We start from the raw sequence: 20,726 nt of genomic DNA, 5'->3' as shown, positions 1-20,726 counted from the left end.
AAAGGTAGTTACTTCAAAATGTATATATTTAGGTATATATTCATCCATGTGTTCTTTCATTATCACATAGGTATTATTTGTCTAATCTAATTTAGTTTAATAATTTTGATAAAAATTTATACAATTTTTATGTATAATTTTGATGCATGTTTTGAAAGAAGAACTTGTGTTTGGATTTTTATAAGTTTTGTAATAACAGGCACCAATTAATCAAATATAATTATTTTTAAGATTTTATTTTTAAGTAATCTCTATACCCAATGCAGGGCTTGAACCCACAACCCTGAGATCAAAAGTCATATGCTCCACTGACTGAGCCAGCCAGGGGCCCCCAAATTATTAAGTATTTTTCAGGAAATTTGTGACTATGACCAGGGAAAACATTTAATAGGGAAATCAGTACAAAATAGAGCCCTGAATCTTGTCCATCTCTTCTTGTCACCCCAAACCTGTTCATTGCTTCACATTCCCTGTAGTAGATGACTGTATTATCAGCCACCCAGTTGTTTGTGTCAGGAACTTGGGAGTCCCATCCTATCTCCTATACTTATCACTATTAGCAAATCCGAAATATCTCAGGGATATCCATTTCTTGCTGTCACCAAAGTAGAAGTCACATCATTATCTCTAACCTGGACAGTGTTGCAGTCTCCTTTCTGGTCCCCCTGTCCAGTCCACTCTCCACACAGTCATAAAACATGTGCCTCTCTTGGTAAAACCCATTGTACTAGTCATCGCATTTATATTCTTACCAAGGCCTTACTTCAGTCCTGCCTCCCTTTTGGTTCCTATCTTTATCATTTATTCTGTTCCCATTCTCTGCTATTCAATCCTACTGACATCTGTGCTATTTTGTCAACACATTAAAGGCTTTGCTATTTAAAGTCTGTCTGTCTGTTTCTCTCTCTCTTTTTCTCTGAATAAACTCTGCCCCTAACATGGAGCTTGAACTCATGAGCTTGAGATCAAGAGTTGCAGGCCCTACCCACTGAGTCAGCCAGGCTCCCCTGCTATTTGAGGTCTTAGAATGGCGGTCCCCTCTACTTGGCTGTCCCTGTCTGCCCATGGCTGGCTCCTTGCAAGGCTCATTTCATAGTCCCTTCCTTCAGGAGGACTGACTATGCACACCCTGAGCTGACTAGCCCATTTCTTCTCACAAATCCTTTCTGTTCACTTTACTCTGCTGATTTCCTCTGCGCCACTTTCTTTCATCACCTTTGTTTGCTTATTTATTTTTTGACACTATCTGCTAGAACATAATATGCTAGAACATATCTACCTTGTTCTTTGCTGTAACACCAACAACTGGCAGTGTATTAAGTGCTCAATAAATGATTGTACATCGGAATGGTTCATAATGGGCATGGAGTTTTATGTTGATCTTTATCATTAACTTCAATATTTTAAAATAAAAATATAAAGAGGAACATTTTAATTCTTTTTTTTTTTAAGCCAAGACAATTAATTTAATGTTTTCCCTGAGTGCTTATGTATGTCTAGCACATTTTGCAGCAAACTGGTAATGAGGAAGAGGCAGGTATCATGCCCTTTGACAGATAAGAAACTGACACTCAGATTAAATGGCGTGTGCACGTTCACTGGCTGGTAAATGACAGAATAGGAATCATAGAGGCTTTAGTGGCCTTTAAATGTAACATCCTTTTGTGAAAGAGAACCTGAGGCTTTTAGAGGTTAAGTGATCAAAGTTACACAGCTGGAACTCTTGAAAAGAAGAGGAACCGGGAAAAGAATGAGATTTAAACAGAGTGCTCCTGAGTCATTTCTACTGTTCACTTTGCATGATAGCATGTAAGTGTTCTGCAACTGGGAAAATATATCCATTTTTATTAAAAATTAGGGTTCTCTATTTTAAAATATGAGGAACATATTTTCACACTTAATAGTATATTGATGTGAATTCCTCAAGTCCCATAATAGTGTTTTTTTTTTCAGAAAATATTTGAAATATACCTTTTAATTTTCTAGCTAATATGTCTTTAGACTGTATTATTGTTTGTTAACATACAAAAGCATCTATGACATTTGTAATAGATGTTACATGAGCTTTTTGGTTTCCAGACATCACCTCTTTAACTCTCTGTTGCTATGGGTTTTCATTAGTATTCCATGGAGCCTGGGTTGCCATAGAAAATGTGTAGTTGTAGAGGAGTTGTCATGGCAACAGTCCGCCATTATGTGTCTTTCAATATCAGCTAGCTGGAGATGATAGTGAATCTGAATATTTGTTTTAGGAGTCCAATATTGAAAGATAAGACAAACAATATTTTAATATCCTGGTCATCTCCCACAGATACTTTAAATATGATGCTTGTTATTCAAATAAATTAAATAGAAATGAAAGCTGCTGTAAAAGCTAGTTTTTAGCAGCCATTTAGCTTCATCTCTGGAGACACTAAAAATTCAAATTGCCATAAATGTTTGACATGCATATAAACTCCCATGGAATAAAGCTCCTTGTCAAATAAGCATAAGTTTTTGTTTTAACCAGCTTGGCTTCTTTCCGACCTTGGATAATAGCAGCTCAGGTACCTGTGAGAAGACAAGGAGGAGGAAGAGTAGTTTTTGTCTTTGAAATGCAACTCAGAAATAAAGAAAGGAAATCACCCAGTGACTCATGGCTCAAAGTGGCTTTTCAAAAGAAAGAAAAAATCAGAGAAACTATTTTCAGTAAAATGGCAAATCCTTTGGTTGAAGAGAAGTTTTAAACATACTATTCGAAAACATTTTGATATATCTAACCCTGTAGCAATCATTTTGAAATTCCTAACCTATTTGTTAGGCATATTATGTCAGTTACCTACAAATAACCTTTGTTATTTTTATCTTGATAGAGTGACACACCATTATTTTGTCACAAGGGCAAGTAGAAAAAATGTTATAACAGTTCAACAAATTAGATGTATGTGTATTAGGGATTTTAAAAAGATGTGTGAACTTTAGTTTTTACCATTTTAGTTTTATGATCTGGCTTAATTTTTTTTTTTTTTTTTTTTAGTTGCTCCTGTGCTCTGAGCACTTGTGTTCCCTCCATAGTCATGTGTTGACACCTAATGTCCAATATAATGGTATTAGAAGGTTAGACCTTTGGGAGGTGATTGGGTCTCTTAAAAGAATGGGATTAGTGTCCTTGGTGTCCTTCTACTTGTGAGGACTCAGTTAAAAGACAGCCATCTGGGATCCCTGGGTGGCGCAGCGGTTTGGCGCCTGCCTTTGGCCCAGGGCGCGATCCTGGAGACTCAGGATCGGGTCCCACGTCGGGATCCCGGTGCATGGAGCCTGCTTCTCCCTCTGCCTGTGTCTCTGCCTCTCTCTCTCTCTCTCTCTCTCTCTGTGGGACTATCATAAATAAATAAATTTAAAAAAATTAAAAAAAAAAAAAGACAGCCATCTTTGAATCAGGAATTGGGTCTTCACCAGACACCAAATTTGCTAGCACCATGATCTTGACTTTCCAGCCTGCACAACTGTAGGAGATAAATGTTGGCTGTTTATAAGCCACCCAGTTTGCATGAACTAAGACATTTACCAAGCCTTTCTCTAAAGTTGCGGAAGACGTGATGTTAGTACTCCTTGCTTTGTTTTATTGAAGCCACGTAGCTCTAGAGCTCTCCAACAGTCTTCTAAAGCTGTTTCTTTTGGGACATATGAAGATAGCCTTTTCTCCAGGCTCAGCACAGAATCATATGGTCATAACTGAGTAATTCAGAGCATTGGTGAGTACATGAACTGCTTCTGGATAGCCATGAGGAGTGAGTACTGCTTCTGGGTGACCATGGGGCATCCAAGAGAAAAATATAAAACCAAACTGTGTTTTTACATAGAGGCAGTGTGTAGAGTTGGATAGAAGATATTTTAAAAATTGATCTCTAATCCATGATGTTAATATATCAAGTAACTGTCTTGCAAGGAGTAGCTTCAAGAAAATTGGGAGTAAAATACTCTGAATTGCCAAGCTACAGAGTTCTCAAACAATGATGCTTACCTACAAATGGGATTTGATATAGTCCTTCTGGTTTAACAGATAAGGGAATTAGTAACTTAATGGGTAATATCAATCTAGGATGGGAATATTGAGTTTAGGATAAGAATAACATTAAAAACTTGGCATTTAGTGAATTTAGGGTTTATTGTTGATGAGGCATTCATAATGTTTTGTATATATTCATTTTCTCTGGCATAGGGTATCTCAGAGCAGTGCTGTAGTTAAAAGCAGAGAATGCTTCTCTGCCTCAAACATGGCTATTTGAGGCAGAAAAACAATGCTGTAGTTAAAAGCACAGACTTTGGAGTCAAGCTTCCTGTCTATGATTCCTGGTTTGATCATTTACTAGGTTCTGTGATATTGGACAACTTAACCTCTTGGGATCTCCATTCCCTCATTGTATAATGGGGATAATAAGAGTCACTATGTTCTAGGTTGTTATGATGATTAAAGGGATTTATGTTTGTTAAGTGCTTGGGATAGGAACACAGAAAGTACGATTTAGATGTGTTAATTAAAGTGGAAAGAAGTAGGAAGGTTGGGGTTCAGAGTTACCCAGCTGATGACGGTTGACCAGAGGGTCAATTCCAGATGGAATCAAAGATTAATTCATGTTGAAGAAGTCAGACAAACAGTATCATAAATAGTGCACTTGTTTCAGTTTTTTCAGATTTAAAATTACATGCAGGACGTTGGCATAACATCGGTAGCCTTTTACACTGTTTACCAAGATTCCATTTGCTAGCAAGTCCACTCAAATGCAATAAGGGTTTATTAACCTTGATCTTTATGCTCCTCAGTCCCTGTACAGAAGCTTTTGGCGCAGAAGTTACAATTTCTTTTTTTTTTTTTTTTTTTCAATTTCTTTTTTTTTAATGGCAGAAGGTAATGAGGTCAGATAGAATTTGTCATGATATATTATCTTCCCTTACCTGCCTTTTTCTTTCTCTTTGATGGATTTTGACTCAATACTTAACAGAAAAACTAAACAGGAGACAAATATACAAAAAAAAAAAAAAAAAAAAAGGAGACAAATATAGTTCTTACCAGAGGTTGCAGTTTGAGCCGAAGGCGGCGCTAAACCGCTGAGCCACCTGGGCAGCCCAGGTTAAATTCCTTTTATTGTAATGGATTGAGGTTGTCTATTTAAATCAGATATCAGAGTTAATCCACAGCCCTGATTCAAACTCGGTTGTTTCTGGTCTGGTGATCCTGGACTGAATGAACTATTTACTATTTCTCACTCACTGCTTTCATGCTTTTCTGCCTTTAGGCCTTTGCCTTTGCACCTAAATTTGGTAAATCTCAAGGCAAGGCTCTGATCTCCTCTGTGTTGTCTTTTCTGGATTTATAACTCCCCCCAGCCCATCTCATTCAATCCCCATCCAATCCCCACTTCTAACCCTATGTGGGCTTGGAAAGCTATCCTGCCATCATCTCGGTCTCTTGCTAGCCGGGCCTCAGTGTGACTGTACACCAGTGTTTGCAGTCAATACCCTGCTGTAACTTCAAACAGGTGCATGACCCCCAAACCTCTGTACCTTTAACCAGGCCCACTTCTACCATGCAATCCTGTTCCTGCTGTCTTTTAAAACCTGGGGCTCCTCTTACTTTTGAAATTCTGTCTGGCAGCTAACTCCGGGAAATGAACAAGGGGTGGTGGAAAGGGAGGCGGGCAGGGGGTTGGGATGACTGGGTGACGGGCACTGAGGGGGGCACTTGAGGGATGAGCACTGGGTGTTATGCTATATGTTGGCAAATCGAACTCCAACAAATAATATACAAAAAAAAAAAAAAAAAAAAAAGAAAGACATTCTGTCTGGGTCCCAGCCTCTCCCTGGCACCAAGACTCAGTGTTTCGGAAGTTCTGTGAATTCAGTATAATTAACAAGAGTCATGCCCAATGCTTTATTGAAGGTAGGGGATTATAATTAAATGGCTGGGAGTAGAATTTATAAGGCCCTTGAACTTGGATAGAAAATACTTCATTTCAGTAATCTCTAGGCCAAAATTTAGCTTTTCATTTAATTATGAATTTAGGTCAGAAATCACAGTAGTGCTACTAATACCTGTGATTCTGTTATCAATAGTAATTATGAATATTTTTATATTATATTACAGTTGTTGAGATATCTTGAAATACCATTTATACTCTTATCTACTTCAAAATTAGTTATTAGATCAGCTACTAGATCATACAATTTAATGCATTAATAAAAAAGCACTAATTTTATCATAAAATTGTTTTAAAATATTTTGATATTTTTATCAAATAAAAAGTGGGTGGGGGGATGAGTGAAATAGATGAACAGAATTAAGAGTATACTTATCGTGATGTGCACTGAGTAATACATAGAATTGTTGGGTCATTGCATACCTGAAACTGGTACAACATTGTATGCTAATTATACTTGATTTTTAAAAAAGAGGTGTTACTAAGAATAACATATCTATCAGGAGAAGTTCTATGTGTATCCTGATTGCTGTTGTACCTCCGCATCAGGTTCAGTTATTGAATAAGCTCAGTAAAAAAAATTGTTGAAAGTCTATTTGATAACTGATTTGCTGGGTTTGTTTCTTTTTTGCAATTCTATTTTATTTTATGCTTTACAAGTACTATTTTGAAAAGGGCTTTAGAGGCTTCACCATTTTGCCAAAGGGGTCCATGGTCTATAAGATTAACCATTTGTGTTCAGAACTCCTGTTTTCATGTTTGTATGATACCAAATATCATATAAAATTTGATAGCCATAATAAGATTTGAATGGTACTGCTTACTTTTTTGCTTATTTTAAAGTGTGAAAACATGGCTTTTATTTAAGAACTTTTAACACAAAAATTTTTAACACTGACTGAAATGTTAGTGGTTAAACCTTTGGGCGCTCTCTCCGGGAGCACCTGGGATTGAAGTGCCAGGTCAGAGCCACCCAGCCTATTTTCTTGTGGATTATATTTTTCCTTGAGCATTTAAAAATACTTATGTATGCCTCAGGTATTATTTTAGCCAGTACTTTATCTCAGTACGAAAATGCTGTAATTTGACAAGAACCCCGGATTCTTTTCAATATTTATTTATTTATTTATTTATTTATTTATTTATTTATTTATTTATTTAAAAAGAATTTATTTATTCATTCATGAGAGACAAACACACAGAGACAGAGATGGAGGCAGAGGGAGAAGCAGGCTCCTTACATTGTGAGCCCAATGTGGGACTCAATCCCAGGCTTTCAGGATCATGACCTGAGCCAAAGGCAGATGCTCAACCACTGAGCCACCCAGGTGCCCCTTCAATTATTTTAATATAGAGAGATAAAGATTAGGAAAAAGTTTAATCTTTGCACGTTTGCATTGCCTTCTAGTGTGATTGCAGATAACACGGACCTGAGCAAGCTTGCCAGCAATTTATCAACCAGGATTAGACTGAAGATATTAATAAACTGGAAAAATGGAGCTAGGAGGTGAGGGGGAGGATGAGCCAGGTATAATCAGACCTCGTTGAGCATGTTCCTTCGTGCCTCCTTTCAAGTCAATTAGGTACTTGGGAAAAGAACTGATTTTGACAATCTGTAGCCACGTAGCAAAATGTTCTCAAGCTCTCTGGGTCATTTAAAGATTGTAATTAGTTAGACGTCTTACTTTTGACCTCCATTGTCTTGGAGAATCGTATACTTTCTAAATAAAGAAATTAGCTAGAGAAAATGATTTAGTTATGCTCTATTTACTGTCTTAAATTCAGTTATCTTATTATGTCATAACTAACCACCCCAAAGCCTACTGGCTGAATGAAACTGTGTTTTTACCTCTCATGACCCTGAGGGGTCCTCTTAAGGGCCAGAATCACCCTGTGCACAGCATCGTTTATGCTGTGTTTTGTTGGCAATGAAAGATTCCCAGGGGTAAAGGAACAGACCCACTGGTCGATGGGGACATTGGCACAGGGAAGGAGAGAGCTGGAGGTACCCAAACTCCTCATTTCCCCTGCTGTACCCTGCTTTCTCCTCAAACCAGCTCTTGCTTCTCATTTCTCAATTTGTATTTCTTTTTTTTTTTAATTTTTTTTTATTTATTTATGATAGTCACAGAGAGAGAAAGAGAGAGAGGCAGAGACATAGGCAGAGGGAGAAGCAGGCTCCATGCACCGGGAGCCCCACGTGGGATTCGATCCCGGGTCTCCAGGATCGTGCCCTGGGCCAAAGGCAGGTGCCAAACTTCTGCGCCACCCAGGGATCCCTCAATTTGTATTTCTTAATAAGTTAATTAATTCCTTTCTCCCAGGCTAACTCTCTTTAGTTTCTTATATGTAATCACATCTGTATTTATTTATTTCTCTGTAGAGCTGTAGCATCAGTGCCTTTTCAATTCTACCGCTGTTTCTTAGGCTTTCCTAAATTCCCCCTGCACTGTCACAGAGGGTTTTCTTATCGGTTGTTTTCGATTTGGATGTCTCAAGACCACCTTCATTTCTGAGGCACAACTGCGAGTATGGGTTCCCAAGGTCACCCTCAGGTTTGATAAGCCATTTGAGAGACTCCCAGGACCCTGAAAGCTGTTGCATGCACAGTTGTGATTTGTTACTGTGATGGGATGCAGATTCAGATCAGCCGAGGGAAGACATGCTCAGCCCAGGGCCCGGGAGGATTCCAAGGGCTGGGCTCTGCCTTCCTCCCCCAGCCCCATCACGGGGCCACAGGTACTTCTCCCAGGAGCAGTGTGCGAGAACACGCACAGCACTGCCAGCCAGAGACCTCACTGAGTATTGGTGTCCAGAGTTTGCGCTGAGACTCAGTCATAAACTTGGTTGGTCACACAGACGTCGCTGACTGCTTCTGGGCTTTACCATTGTCTCCAGTCTCTCCCGAGATGGAGCAGATAGTGCGTGATGGCATCATTCGTATAGCATGCGTTGATCCCAATGTCAACAAAGACACTTAGCGGGCAGACTGTTCCAAGGGTTTCAAGGCCAGTTCCCAGGAGCAAGGGCAAAGGCTAGACCGCTTTCTCTTTTTTTAAAGATTTATTTATTTATTTGTGATAGAGAGAGAGAGAGAGGCAGAGACACAGCCAGAGGGAGAAGCAGGCTCCATGCAGGGAGCCCGACGTGGACTCGATCCCGGACTCCAGGATCATGCCCTGGGCCAAAGGCAGGCGCTAAACCACTGAGCCACCCAGGGATCCCCTAGACCACTTTCTAAGTAAGGTTAACCCTTTACTGCAGAGCTCCTTTATCTCTTTCCCTCTCCGTTCCACCTAACATGCGCTTGCCAGGTAAATCTAATGAACAGTCTTAGCCATGTCATTTTCTTCTCCACAGCCTCTGTGTTTTATTTGTTCCTATGTTCAGAGTTTACAGGTCATCTTGATTATAAATACTCTTTTTTTTTCTTCAGTCCCATAAACCAGTAAAATATCAAAGTGGTCCCAGATTATATAATCACCCCACGTTTTCCTAACTGGTCTTTACCCCTGCTGTCTTCTCAACCTGCAGTGCCCTTGCCCATTCAAAATCTTTGTGGTCTCATTCGTGTGCCCCACTATCATAAAGCCTTAATTGCTTAAAATAGATTTATTTGATTCCTCTTTGGATCTCTTTCCTTGTATATCTCCATGACACTTGCTATGATCTGCCTTGCATTGAAGTTATTTTTGTACCTGTCTTATTCTCTTTATTAGATAGGAAGCTCCTTCAGAGTAAGGATTGTGCCTCTTCATGTTCCCTGTAGAGGCCAAGTTAATGCCTGGAAACCTGGAAGGTACAGAATATGTGCAGAATTTAGTTGTGCAGAATTTAATTCCTGTCTTTTGGAGAAAATCCAACAAACATTTAATGTCATAAGAACAAACTCCTTAAAATGGTGGCTTCTCCACTTGCTTAGGTGCCAAATGAATGTTATAGATAATATGCCCCCTGGGGTCTATCTTGGATGGCTGGTTAGGGAGCTCCTTTTGAGGATTTAATTGTGTTTTTAAAGAGCTGAATTCACATGAGTACATAAACACTAACACTGAGTTCTGTGGTCGGTGTGCAGCACTTGGCACTATGGATAAATCAGTGATTTGGGGACTCTAACCTAAAGGATCTGATTGGGTCTTGTTCCCAGGGTGAAGAATAACTATATAGAATTCATTTAACTTCTCTCTTCCATCTTTAACCCTCTCTTTCCCCTTGCCATGCCTTATACTGAGAGAGCTCTTTTAATAGATTCATTCTTATAATGAATATGTATAATGATTCAGAGTATACTCCATAAACATGTACTTATTAGATACTATGTCAGGTGTTGCAGATATAGTGGTGAACAATACAGGAATACTCCTTGTCCTCATTTTCTCCCTCAGAAGGGATTTAAAAAACTAACTTTCAACTCACTAATTTCCCTAACAAGTCTGTGAAACAGGAGACCTAAATGGTATCTGTCTGCAGTAGCTAAAATTAATTGAGCACTTACTATGTGCTAAGTACTCTCTCTATATATTACCCCAATTCTTACAATGTTTTGGTAGCAACCTAATTATTGTTACATTATAGATGAGGAAGCAGAGGCTATGTTTTAGGCTTGCCTCCTTTAGAACTTGCACTTTTTACCACTGTTTAATGGATTACTACCAGTAGGATAGACATTGCCACCTTTAGCTGCAGTTCACTGTGATCTTGCATTGTTATTCTAGCCCAGTGATCAAACATAGCTCTTGTCTGTGTTAAAAATCTCACTTTGAATGAATACCATTTACATTGATATGGATGGAACTGGAATCCATTGGAGAAAGATAATTATATTGTTTCACTCATATGTGGAATATAAGAAATAGTGAAAAAAACTGTAAGGGAGGGGGGGAAATGAGTGGTGAAAAATTAGAGAGGAATACAAACCGTGAGAGATTCCTAACTCTGGGAAACAAAGGGTTGCAGAAGGGGAGGTGGGTAGGAGGCTGGGGTAACTGGGTGATGGCATTAAGGAGGGCACATGATGAGAGATGAGCACTGAGTGTTACACTATATGTTGGCAAATTGAACTTAAATAAAATTTTTAAAAATCTCACTTTGAATTGTTACTATATGATCAGCTGAGTGAATGGATCAAATTCATTAACTGTCCATAGCAGTAATACTTATCTTTGCTCCTTACAGGGTCATATATTGCTTGCATATCATTGTGGAAAAAGAAGGAATAGATGATACTAAAAAATATTTTTTAAATTGCTACAGGTTGCTAAGGATAATTGTGCCACTTGGAATTTTCCAGTAGTTTAGGATAAACACATTAGTTGGTCTACGTTCAACAAGTGAATTAAGATTTTTCTAGCACGTTGGTTGACATTAGGCTTCTCAAACCTTCCCTGAATCACACGACTCTCAGGAAGGTCTGGAATGCTGGTTTGTCAGTGGTAAATTGTTGCACTGTTCTCTAATGCAAGAGTCTGATGAATGATGAGTACTTAAGTTTATTTATTCAAGTTTATTTGAAATAATGTATTTGGAGACCTATACTTACTTCTTGCAGGAAATGTCCGATTCAGGACAAAACAATCTAGAATTTTAATTATCTTAATGAGTAAGGGAAATAGTATTATTTAAAAGAAATGTCTTACTCTTCTAACCCCTAAAGGTCTTTAAAGTACTACAATCCAGTAGGCACTTCTTTTGAACATATTGGCAGGTGCATTTGTGAATGTAAGTGAACACACTGCATTGTGTTGCCTTGCATAGTTGAAGTGGAGAAATATTTGCTCAAATTGCTTTTTTTCTAATTCAAGCTGTGTTATTTCAGTAGACTAGATGGAGGGAAGTTTGATAGAATGGCTAAGTGTTGGGCTCTGAAGACAGAATTGGGTTTGAATGTTATCTTTGCTACATTATAAGCTGTAGAACATTGGGTAATTTAATCTGAGTGTCAGATTCTTCATCAGGAAAATGAGAGTGATAATAAATCCTCCTACCTCATGTTTAGTGGATTAAATGTTTTGTGTTTGGGTGTATGTATTAGATACCCTCTAGCTCTAAAAGGTTAATGACTGTTTTATTTATATTTATTGGAGAAAGTATCCATTTTCTTTCCTTGTACTCATTTTTAAAAATCACCACTTTAAGACAATAAGTGATCTGGGTGATTAGCATTGTTGCTAAATACAAAAGGGCTACTGCCAGGAGGAACTAAATACAACAACACAGTGGTCTCTGAACAGGCTTGTTTTCAAGATGTTGAACTTAATTCTAGCAGTCCACATACATGAGTTTTGAATTCAAATTGAATTCTTGGCATCAAGTGAAAATCTTTTGGAAACTATAAGTTACTGAAATTCTGTGGATTATGGAGCCACACAATCTGGGGTCAAATGTAAGCTCTGTTATTTTCTTACTTAATTTCTTACTTTGTCTCTTCCTCAATTTCCTTAGTAAAATGAAGATAGTAAAAGCACCTATCTCACAGGTGAGGGCAAAATGAGATGATACTTGTAAAGCGTTTAGAACCGTACCTGGCACATAGTAAGAATTATGTAAGGATTAGCTCTTATTATTTTGTATTAATGGTACTAACATAGCAAAACTTGATTTGCACACAACCATAATGATGGGTGTGCATTTTATTTTATTTGTTTGTTTATTTTTATTTGTTTATTTGTTTATTTTTTTAAGTAGGCTCCACACCAGTGTGGAGCCCAATATGTGGCTTGAACTTACCACCCTGAGATCAAGACCTGAGCTGAGATCAAAACTCAGACATTTATTTGAGTCATCCCAGTATCCCTGGATATGTAGTTTAAATGATGGATGGACTAATTATTGCAGACACTGACTAATTGATTGTATACATAAGAAATATGTTAGACATGGAAAAGTCAGAAATTCAAGATCTCCTTGGAAAAAGAGTCATTATTTAAAAAAAAAACTATAAGATTATATATAGTTATTGTAAATGATGATTTTTTTAGCATTTGTAGCAATATAATAACCTCCAATCCTTCCTTTATAAACTCAGATATGATTTGATGTATATTTTCCTGGTTATTGAGTCAAGGAACAAATAAAAGTTGTGTAGGACAGTCTCAAAGTGTTTACCATGAACTTCAGAATAGTCTGTCGGAGAACGGTTGCTGGGAAATGAATCATGATGGCCTCTGTGGCCTTAATAGAAATGATAAAAGTTAGTAACCAATGGTCCTAGAGACTGTAGGAGTCAGTTTCAGGAAGAGGGGAATTTTGGATTTGACAACAGAAGTCCTGGGTTTGAGTCTTATTGCTGCCACCTATGAAAATATAACTTGGGGTAATTCACTTGTTTCTTTGCTCATTAGGTTCCTCTTTTACAAAATAAGAATGATAATCACTACCCTGATGTTCTCACAGGATTGTTTTGTAGGCTCAGTAATAGACTGGGTAAAATTTCTGGACATGTATATGATCGTGCTATTTTTGTTAATGTCAAGACAAGACAATGTCAAGAGCTAAATGTTTTTATTTCAGTATGGAACTGTGGATACATGCCTTGGGCTATGTGAAGAGAAAAGCAGAAGGGATATTTTCTATTTATTCTCTATTCTACAAATTTAGATCTATTACATTTAAACCATTATTAATTTAATTTAATTTAATTTAATTTAATTTAATTTAATTTAATTTAATTTAATGTAAGTTATTCTAATTTTATCACTTTTCCTCACAGCGTATGATTTTGACCTGGTTGGTAGAATGAGAACAGAGGGGAGAAGCCTGGGTTGGGGGCTGGATTAAAGGTGAGCAGAGGTTCTTGTGAAGCATACAGGTCATGAGTTCAAGCCCTGCAATGGGCTCCATGCTGAATGTGGAGCCTACCTAAAATAATAAGAGTTAATCCTTATACACTTATTACTATGTGCCAAAAGGTGTGGATAGGTTTTGTTAAGCCTTTGTTTGGCAGATGAGGCCTTAGCAAGATTCTCAGACCTCTTGTGGGGTGGTAATAGGGAAAGATGATAAGATCAGTATGTTTCCAAGTACAGAGAGGTTTCCAAGTACAGAGAGCATCTGGGGTTCCTGTTAGGAAAAGGAGAAATCTGGCCCATGAAGGAGCTCTCATAGAAGAGGGTAGAACTACTGCAGAGATAGAGTGTGGTCTGGATCATTGCCTTCTAGGAAAAACTAAGGTCAACTTTGAGATTTTTTGAAACTGCAACTTTCTCCTTATCTTCATTTTAAAATTTCCTGTCAATTTTCCAGCAATTGCCAAAGTTAAACTATCCTAGAGCAGAAAGACATATATTTATTTGGCATCAGGCCAATGGAAGGAAGACTTGCCTTTCTGAAATGCCATGGGTCAGAGGGAGGGAAAACTTCAGAGTCTGGCTGAAAAGAAAAGCAGGTGAGTCAAATCTCCTTTCTATTTGGCATTTGCTCTGACAGGCTCATTCAGCCCTCATGGATATAAGGAAGAGGAAGAGGTCAGTAGGTACTACTTAAACCTTCTACTCCGGCTCTGTCCTTTTGCCCTGCTTTCTATCACCACCACCATCTGATCTGCTAACTCCCAATCTTCTTTCTTCAAGAGTTTCTATTTTACTTCAAAGTCCTGCCCTTTTCTACCCTCAGTAACTGAAAGCAATGGAAGTTCTTTGTTCTCTCCACATAGGGCATAACTGGGGAGGAGTCACAGCCATGTCTCTGGTATCTCCTACTAAATTCTCTTTCTCAGACAAACACTGATGAATATTGAAGTATTTCTTTTTTCTTTTTTTTTTTTTTTTTAATTTATGATAGTCACAGAGAGAGAGAGAGAGGCAGAGACACAGGCAGAGGGAGAGGCAGGCGCCAAACCACTGCGCCACCCAGGGATCCCTATTGAAGTATTTCTACAGTAATAACTGATGATGTACATTTCTTCAGATCAGCTGAGAAATTAGCCATTCTTTCTTACGTTGCTTTTGTAAGAAGATGTTTTATAAGATCTAAATGAATTTTTATGGCTAAACTTGGAACAAAACAAATGATTGGGGTGTGCCTTGGTGGCTCAGTTGGTTAAGCGTCTGCCTTCAGCTCAGGTCATGATCCCAGGGTCCTGGGATTGAGTCCCACATTGGGCTCTCTGCCCTGTGGGGAGCCTGCTATTCCCTCTCTGTATGTCCCTCCCCCCAGCTAGTGCTCTCTCTCTCTTTCACATAAATAAAATCTTAAAAAAAAACCACAAAAAACAAGTGGCTGAAGACTGACTATATTATAGAGTGGTAGCATTGTTGCAATGGAAAAGGAAAATGTAACCAGACAACTCGGGCATGCATTCAGGCCCCATGTCCTGGCTATATGACTTTTGGTAGCTCATGTTACCTCTTTAAAATTCCTTTTCCTCATTTGGATGGAAATAAAAATAATGTCAAAAAACAGTATTATCAAGATTTCAGTATTATAAAGACTACCTGGTTTAAACCTATAGCCAACATCAAACTCAATGTTGAGACTCTAGAATATTTAATATTTTAAGCAGTTAAAGGCAAGGATATCTATGTTCATCATTACTTTTATTTTTTTTTAAAAGATTTTATTTATTTATTCATGAGAGACACACACAGAGAGGCAGAGACATAGGCAGAGGAGAAGCAGGCTCCCCCTGGGGAACCTGGCATGGGACTTGATCCCAAGACCCAAGGACCAAGACCTGAGCCAAAGGCAATGTTCAACCACTGAGCCACCCAGATGCCCCTGTTCACCATTACTTTTAAACATCATTTTGGAAGTTCTGGCCTATGTAATAGCATGTGCCAAAAAGCAAGTGAGAGAGAGATGAGTTTGGAAAGAAAAGACCATTCTAAGAATAACTGAAATGAAAAGTGAATTGAGCCTATGTAAAAACAAACAGGTGGGAACAATCAAGGCAATTTTGATAAAGTAGTTAGAGATACTTTTCCTACCAAGTATTATGTATACTATCAAATTTATCCTGTGAGCACAAGAGATGACAGATGGTAAGAGGAAGACAAATAGCCCTGAATCTGGTGTCCAGCCGCTGACTTGCTGAGCATATGTGCTATGGTAGGCACTGAACTAAGTACTTCCTGTAAATTATCTAGTTTGATTCTTACCACAAAACTGTAACATGGGTGTTATGATGCCTGTTTTATGAATAAGGAAACTAAGGTTTAGAGAAATTAAACAAAACAAAACAAAACTTACCCGAGTGCCAAAGCTTACACTAGGGCAAAGATTGTACCTCAAAGCAATTGCTCTCAAAGTAAATTTTACACAGATGATGAATGAGTGATTTTACCAATGATGTTGGAGGCAAAGCTGAGGTAGGGTATTGTCAGAAATAACATTAAATACTTACTTCACACCATACCTAAGAAATTCTACACAGGTCGATAAAAAGGGCCAAGGGTAAAAGTTGGTAGCAGCAGTTGGAGGGCAAGTAAAAGAAATAGAAATAGCTGTTTAATTGCAGTTGGACTAGGGAAGAACTTTCTAAGTATACAGACCATGGAAGAAACCACAGAAGAAATGATTGATAAGTTTGCATAAAATTTAAGCTTCTGTGCATCAAAAACCAAACCTGAATGCAAATAAGATGAAGGCAACCGAAAATATACAACTAAGATACACAAATGATTAATATCTTTATTGTACAAAGAGCTCTTACAAATCAATAAAAAACCCACAGATTTCCTAAGTAAAAACGGTCAAAGGCAATAAATAGGAGAATTACCATGAATTTTTAAAATTGCTCAGAAGTACTGACAAGAAAAAAATAACTAAAAGTAGACACCATTTTCACTGTGAAGTAAAAGAGTATTTAATGAAATTGTTAAGATACATTTGTGAGAGATTTGAGAAATAGGAACTGAGATGCACTGCTAATAGTCTTTTTGGTGGGCAACCTAAGGCACATCTCAGAAATACTGTAGGTTTGGTTTCAGGTCGCCACAATAAAGTGAATATTGCCATAAAACAAATTTATGAATTTTTTGCTTTCCCAGGGCGTATAAAAGTTAAGTGTACCCTATACTGTAGTCTGTTAGGTGCAGCACAGTAGCATTATCTTTAAAAAATATACATAGTTTAATTGAAAATTACTTTATTGCTAAAAAATGCTAACCATCACCTGAGCTCTCAGTGAGTCATGAACATTTTTGCTGTTGGAGGGTCCTGCCTCATTGTTGTAGCTGCTGATCGGGATGGTGGTTGCTGAAGGTTGAGGTGGGTGTGGTGATTTCTTAAAATAAGACAACAGTGAAGTTTGCTGCATTGATTGACTCTTCCTTTCATGAACGATTTCTCTGTAGCAGTGATGCTGTTTGATAGCATTTTACCCATAGTAGACCTTCTTTCAGAATTGGGGTCAGTCCTCTCAGATGCTGCCCCTGCTATATCAACTAGATTCATGTGATATTCTAAGTCCTGTGTTGTCATTTCATCCATCTTCATAGCATCTCCAGGAGTAGGCTCTATCTCAAGAAACCACTTTTCTTTGCTCATCCATAAGAGGCAACTCCTCATCTATTCAAGTTTGGTCACAAGGTTGCAGCCATGCAGTCCCATCTCCAGGCTCCACTTCTAATTCTAATTCCCTTGCTATTTCCACCACACCTGCAGTTACTTCCTCAGAAGTAGGAAGAAGAAGAAGCTTTGAACCCCTCAGAGTCATCCATGAGAGTTGGAATCTACTTCTGCCAAACTCCTGTGGATGTTTACTTAGGTTTTGATCTCTTCCCATGGATTATGAATGCTCTGAATGGCATTGGGAGTGGTGAATGCTTTCCAGAAGGTTTTGCACTGATTTTGCCCAGAACCATCAGAGGAATCCCTATCTGTGGCAGCTATAGCCTTAAATATATATATATTTCTTAAATAATAAGACTTGAAAATCAGAATTACTGGGGTTGTTCAGTTGGTCAAATATCTAACTTTGGCTCAGGTCATGATCTCAGGGTCCTGGGATCAAACTCCTCATTGGGTTCCCTGCTCAGTGGGGAGTCTGCTTGTCCCTTTGCGCTCCCCCCGCCATGCCCCCTTCTCCCCGCTCATGCTTGCATGTGCTCTCTCTCTTTCAAATAAATAAAATCTTAAAAAAGAAAATCAGAATCACTCCTTGATCCATGGACTACAGAGTGGATGTTGTGTTAGTGAGCTTGAAAACAACATTAATCTCATTATACACCGCCATGTGAGCTCTTGGGTGACTAGGTACATTGTCAATGAGCAGTAATATTTGGAAGGAATCTTTTTTTCTGAGCAGTAGATCTCGGCAATGGGCTTAAACTATTCAGTAAATCATGTTGTAAACAAATATGCTGTCATCTAGGCTTTGCTGTTCCACTAACAGAGCACAGGCAGGGAAGATTTAGCATAATTCTTCAGGGCCCTGGGATTTTCAGAATGGCCTGAGCGCTGGTTTCAACTTAAAGTCACCAGCTGTGTCTAGAGAGTCAGCCTGTTCTCGGAAGCTTTGAAGCCAAGTGTTGCCTTCTGTGTAGCTATGGAGGTCCTAGATGGCATCTTCTTCCTCTAGAAGGCTGTTTGTCTACAATAAAAACCTGTTGTTTAGTGTAAACACCTCACGAATTATCAAGATCTGGAGAACTTGCTGTGGCTTCCATGTCAGCACCTGCTGCTTCCCCCTGTATTTTGATGTTGTAGAGACAACTTCTTCTTCTTTTTTTTTTTAATATTTTATTTATTTATTCATGAGAGACACTGAGAGGGAGAGAGGCAGAGACATAGGCAGAGGGAGAAGCAGGCTTCATGCGGGGAGCCTGATGTGGGACTCAATCCTGGGACTCCAGGATCACGCCCTGAGCTAAGGCAGACACTCAACCACTGAAACACCCAGGCGTCCCCATAGAGATGAGTTCTTTGTTTTAACCTCATGGACCAATCTCTGCTAGTTTCATACTTTTATTCTGCAGCTTCCTCCCCTCTCTTGGCCTTCCTAGAATTAAAGAGAGTCAGGATTAGGGTTTGTCTTAAGGGGATGTTTTGACTGGTTTGATATTCTATCCAGACCACTCAGACTTTCTCCAAATCAGGTGTAGGGCTGTTCCAGTTTCTTATCATTCATGTGTTACTGGAGTACTACTTTAAATTTTGTTCAAGAACATTTCCTGGGACCCCTGGGTGGCTCAACGGTTGAGCGTCTGCCCTTGACTCTGGGCATGATCCTGGAGTCTGGGGATCGAGTCCCACATTGGGCTCCCTGTTGTGGAGCCTGCTTCTCTCTGCTGGTGCCTCTGCCTTTCTCTCCCTGTGTATCTCTCATGAATAAATAAAGTCTTTAAAAGATATATTTTTTAAAATAAAAAAAAAGAGCTTTTCCTTTGTGTTCACAACGTGGCTAACTGGTACAGGAGGCCTAGTTTTTGGTCTGTTCCAGCTTTTGACATGCCTCCCTCACTAAGCTCTGTCATTTCTCATTTACGGTGAGAGATGTGTGACTCTTCCTTTCATTTGAACACTTAGGGACCTTTTTAAGGTTATTATTTGGCCTAATATCAATATTGTTGTAATTTAGGGGAAAAGGAGGCTTGAGGAGAGGGAGAGAGATGGAGGCCTTAGGAGGGCAGGGGAAGCTGGTTCATGGAGCAGTCACAACACACACAACATTTCTTGATTAAGTTACTGTGTTATATTGGGCAGGGTTCGTAGTGCACCAGAATTACTGATCATAGATCAGTATGACAAATATAATCATAATGAAAAAGTTTGAAACATTGTGAGAATTATAAAATGTGACATTGTGTCACACAATGGCCAAACCCTTTTGGAAAATGGTGCCAATACTTGCTCAAGGCAGGTTGCCACAAATCTTGAATTTGTAAAAAACCTGCAGTATCTGCAAGGTGCAATTAAGTGAAGTGCGCCAGTATAGAGTTTTGCTCTTTTGGTGGGCAAACTGTAGACAAGTGCCACGGAAGAAGTTAATGCCTTTTCTTCAGAAATTCCATTTTGATGAATTTCACTTAAGGAAATTAGCAGATACAATGTCACGATTTTTGTACAAGGATATTATTGCAATGTTAGATGTACTAGATAAATAGAAAAAAGAGCACAACTTAAATAAGAAATATTAGGAAATGCTTGAACAAAAAGTGTCATGTGAATATGAAGATTAAGATGTAACCATTAAAATTGAATTTTTGAAGACTGTTATATGTAAAAATGATTCATTTTTAAGGGAAAAAGGCAAGATATACTCTATTTGTGGTATAATCTTAATCTTGTTTAAAAGGTTCTGTATGTGTGTGTCTGTGTGAAAGGGAACTACAGATTGATATAAATTCTGTTCTAAGTGGTGTGATCATGGTTGATTTTTATTTCCTGTGTTTTGCAAATTTTCTACAATAAACGCATATTGCTTTTATGACAATAAAAAGTTACTTAAGTTACTCTTTTGGAAGTTATTGTACAGATTAAATAAGAAAATATGGATGGGAGTAAAGTTAGGTTTTAGAAATGTGAATTTCCTCTTTTCCTTTATGGGAAACTCAGATAGGAACATCAGAATTCAGATTTAATCCTTTATGATTTGATTGGGATTTTAAAAAATTGCTTAAGACTAAATAACTCTTGTGACATCCATTTTGTGTAGTTTTTGGAAGAGTTAAGTAATGCAAGCATCACTGCAGCTAACTGTATAAAGTGCAATGTTCCTTTCTTCACATTCTCTATATTTAATCTTTGATACTGGTTGGAATAATTTGCATCTTGCACATGTTACTATATCCTAACAGGAAATGAGCTAAATGCATTTTTTCCTGACAGAAT

General features: G+C 38.3%; 1 protein-coding gene across 1 annotated transcript in view; it reads left to right on the top strand.

Annotated features, from left to right (window-relative positions):
• ANK3 (ankyrin 3) overlaps positions 1–20,726 on the top strand; it is a 662,261-nt gene that overhangs the window by 95,958 nt on the left and 545,577 nt on the right. The window lies entirely within an intron of this gene.

The sequence above is a fragment of the Canis lupus genome, chromosome 4 (genome assembly GCF_048164855.1).
Source record: "Canis lupus baileyi chromosome 4, mCanLup2.hap1, whole genome shotgun sequence".
Classification (NCBI taxonomy): Eukaryota; Metazoa; Chordata; class Mammalia; order Carnivora; family Canidae; genus Canis; species Canis lupus.
This window is presented reverse-complemented; position numbering and strand designations above follow the sequence as displayed.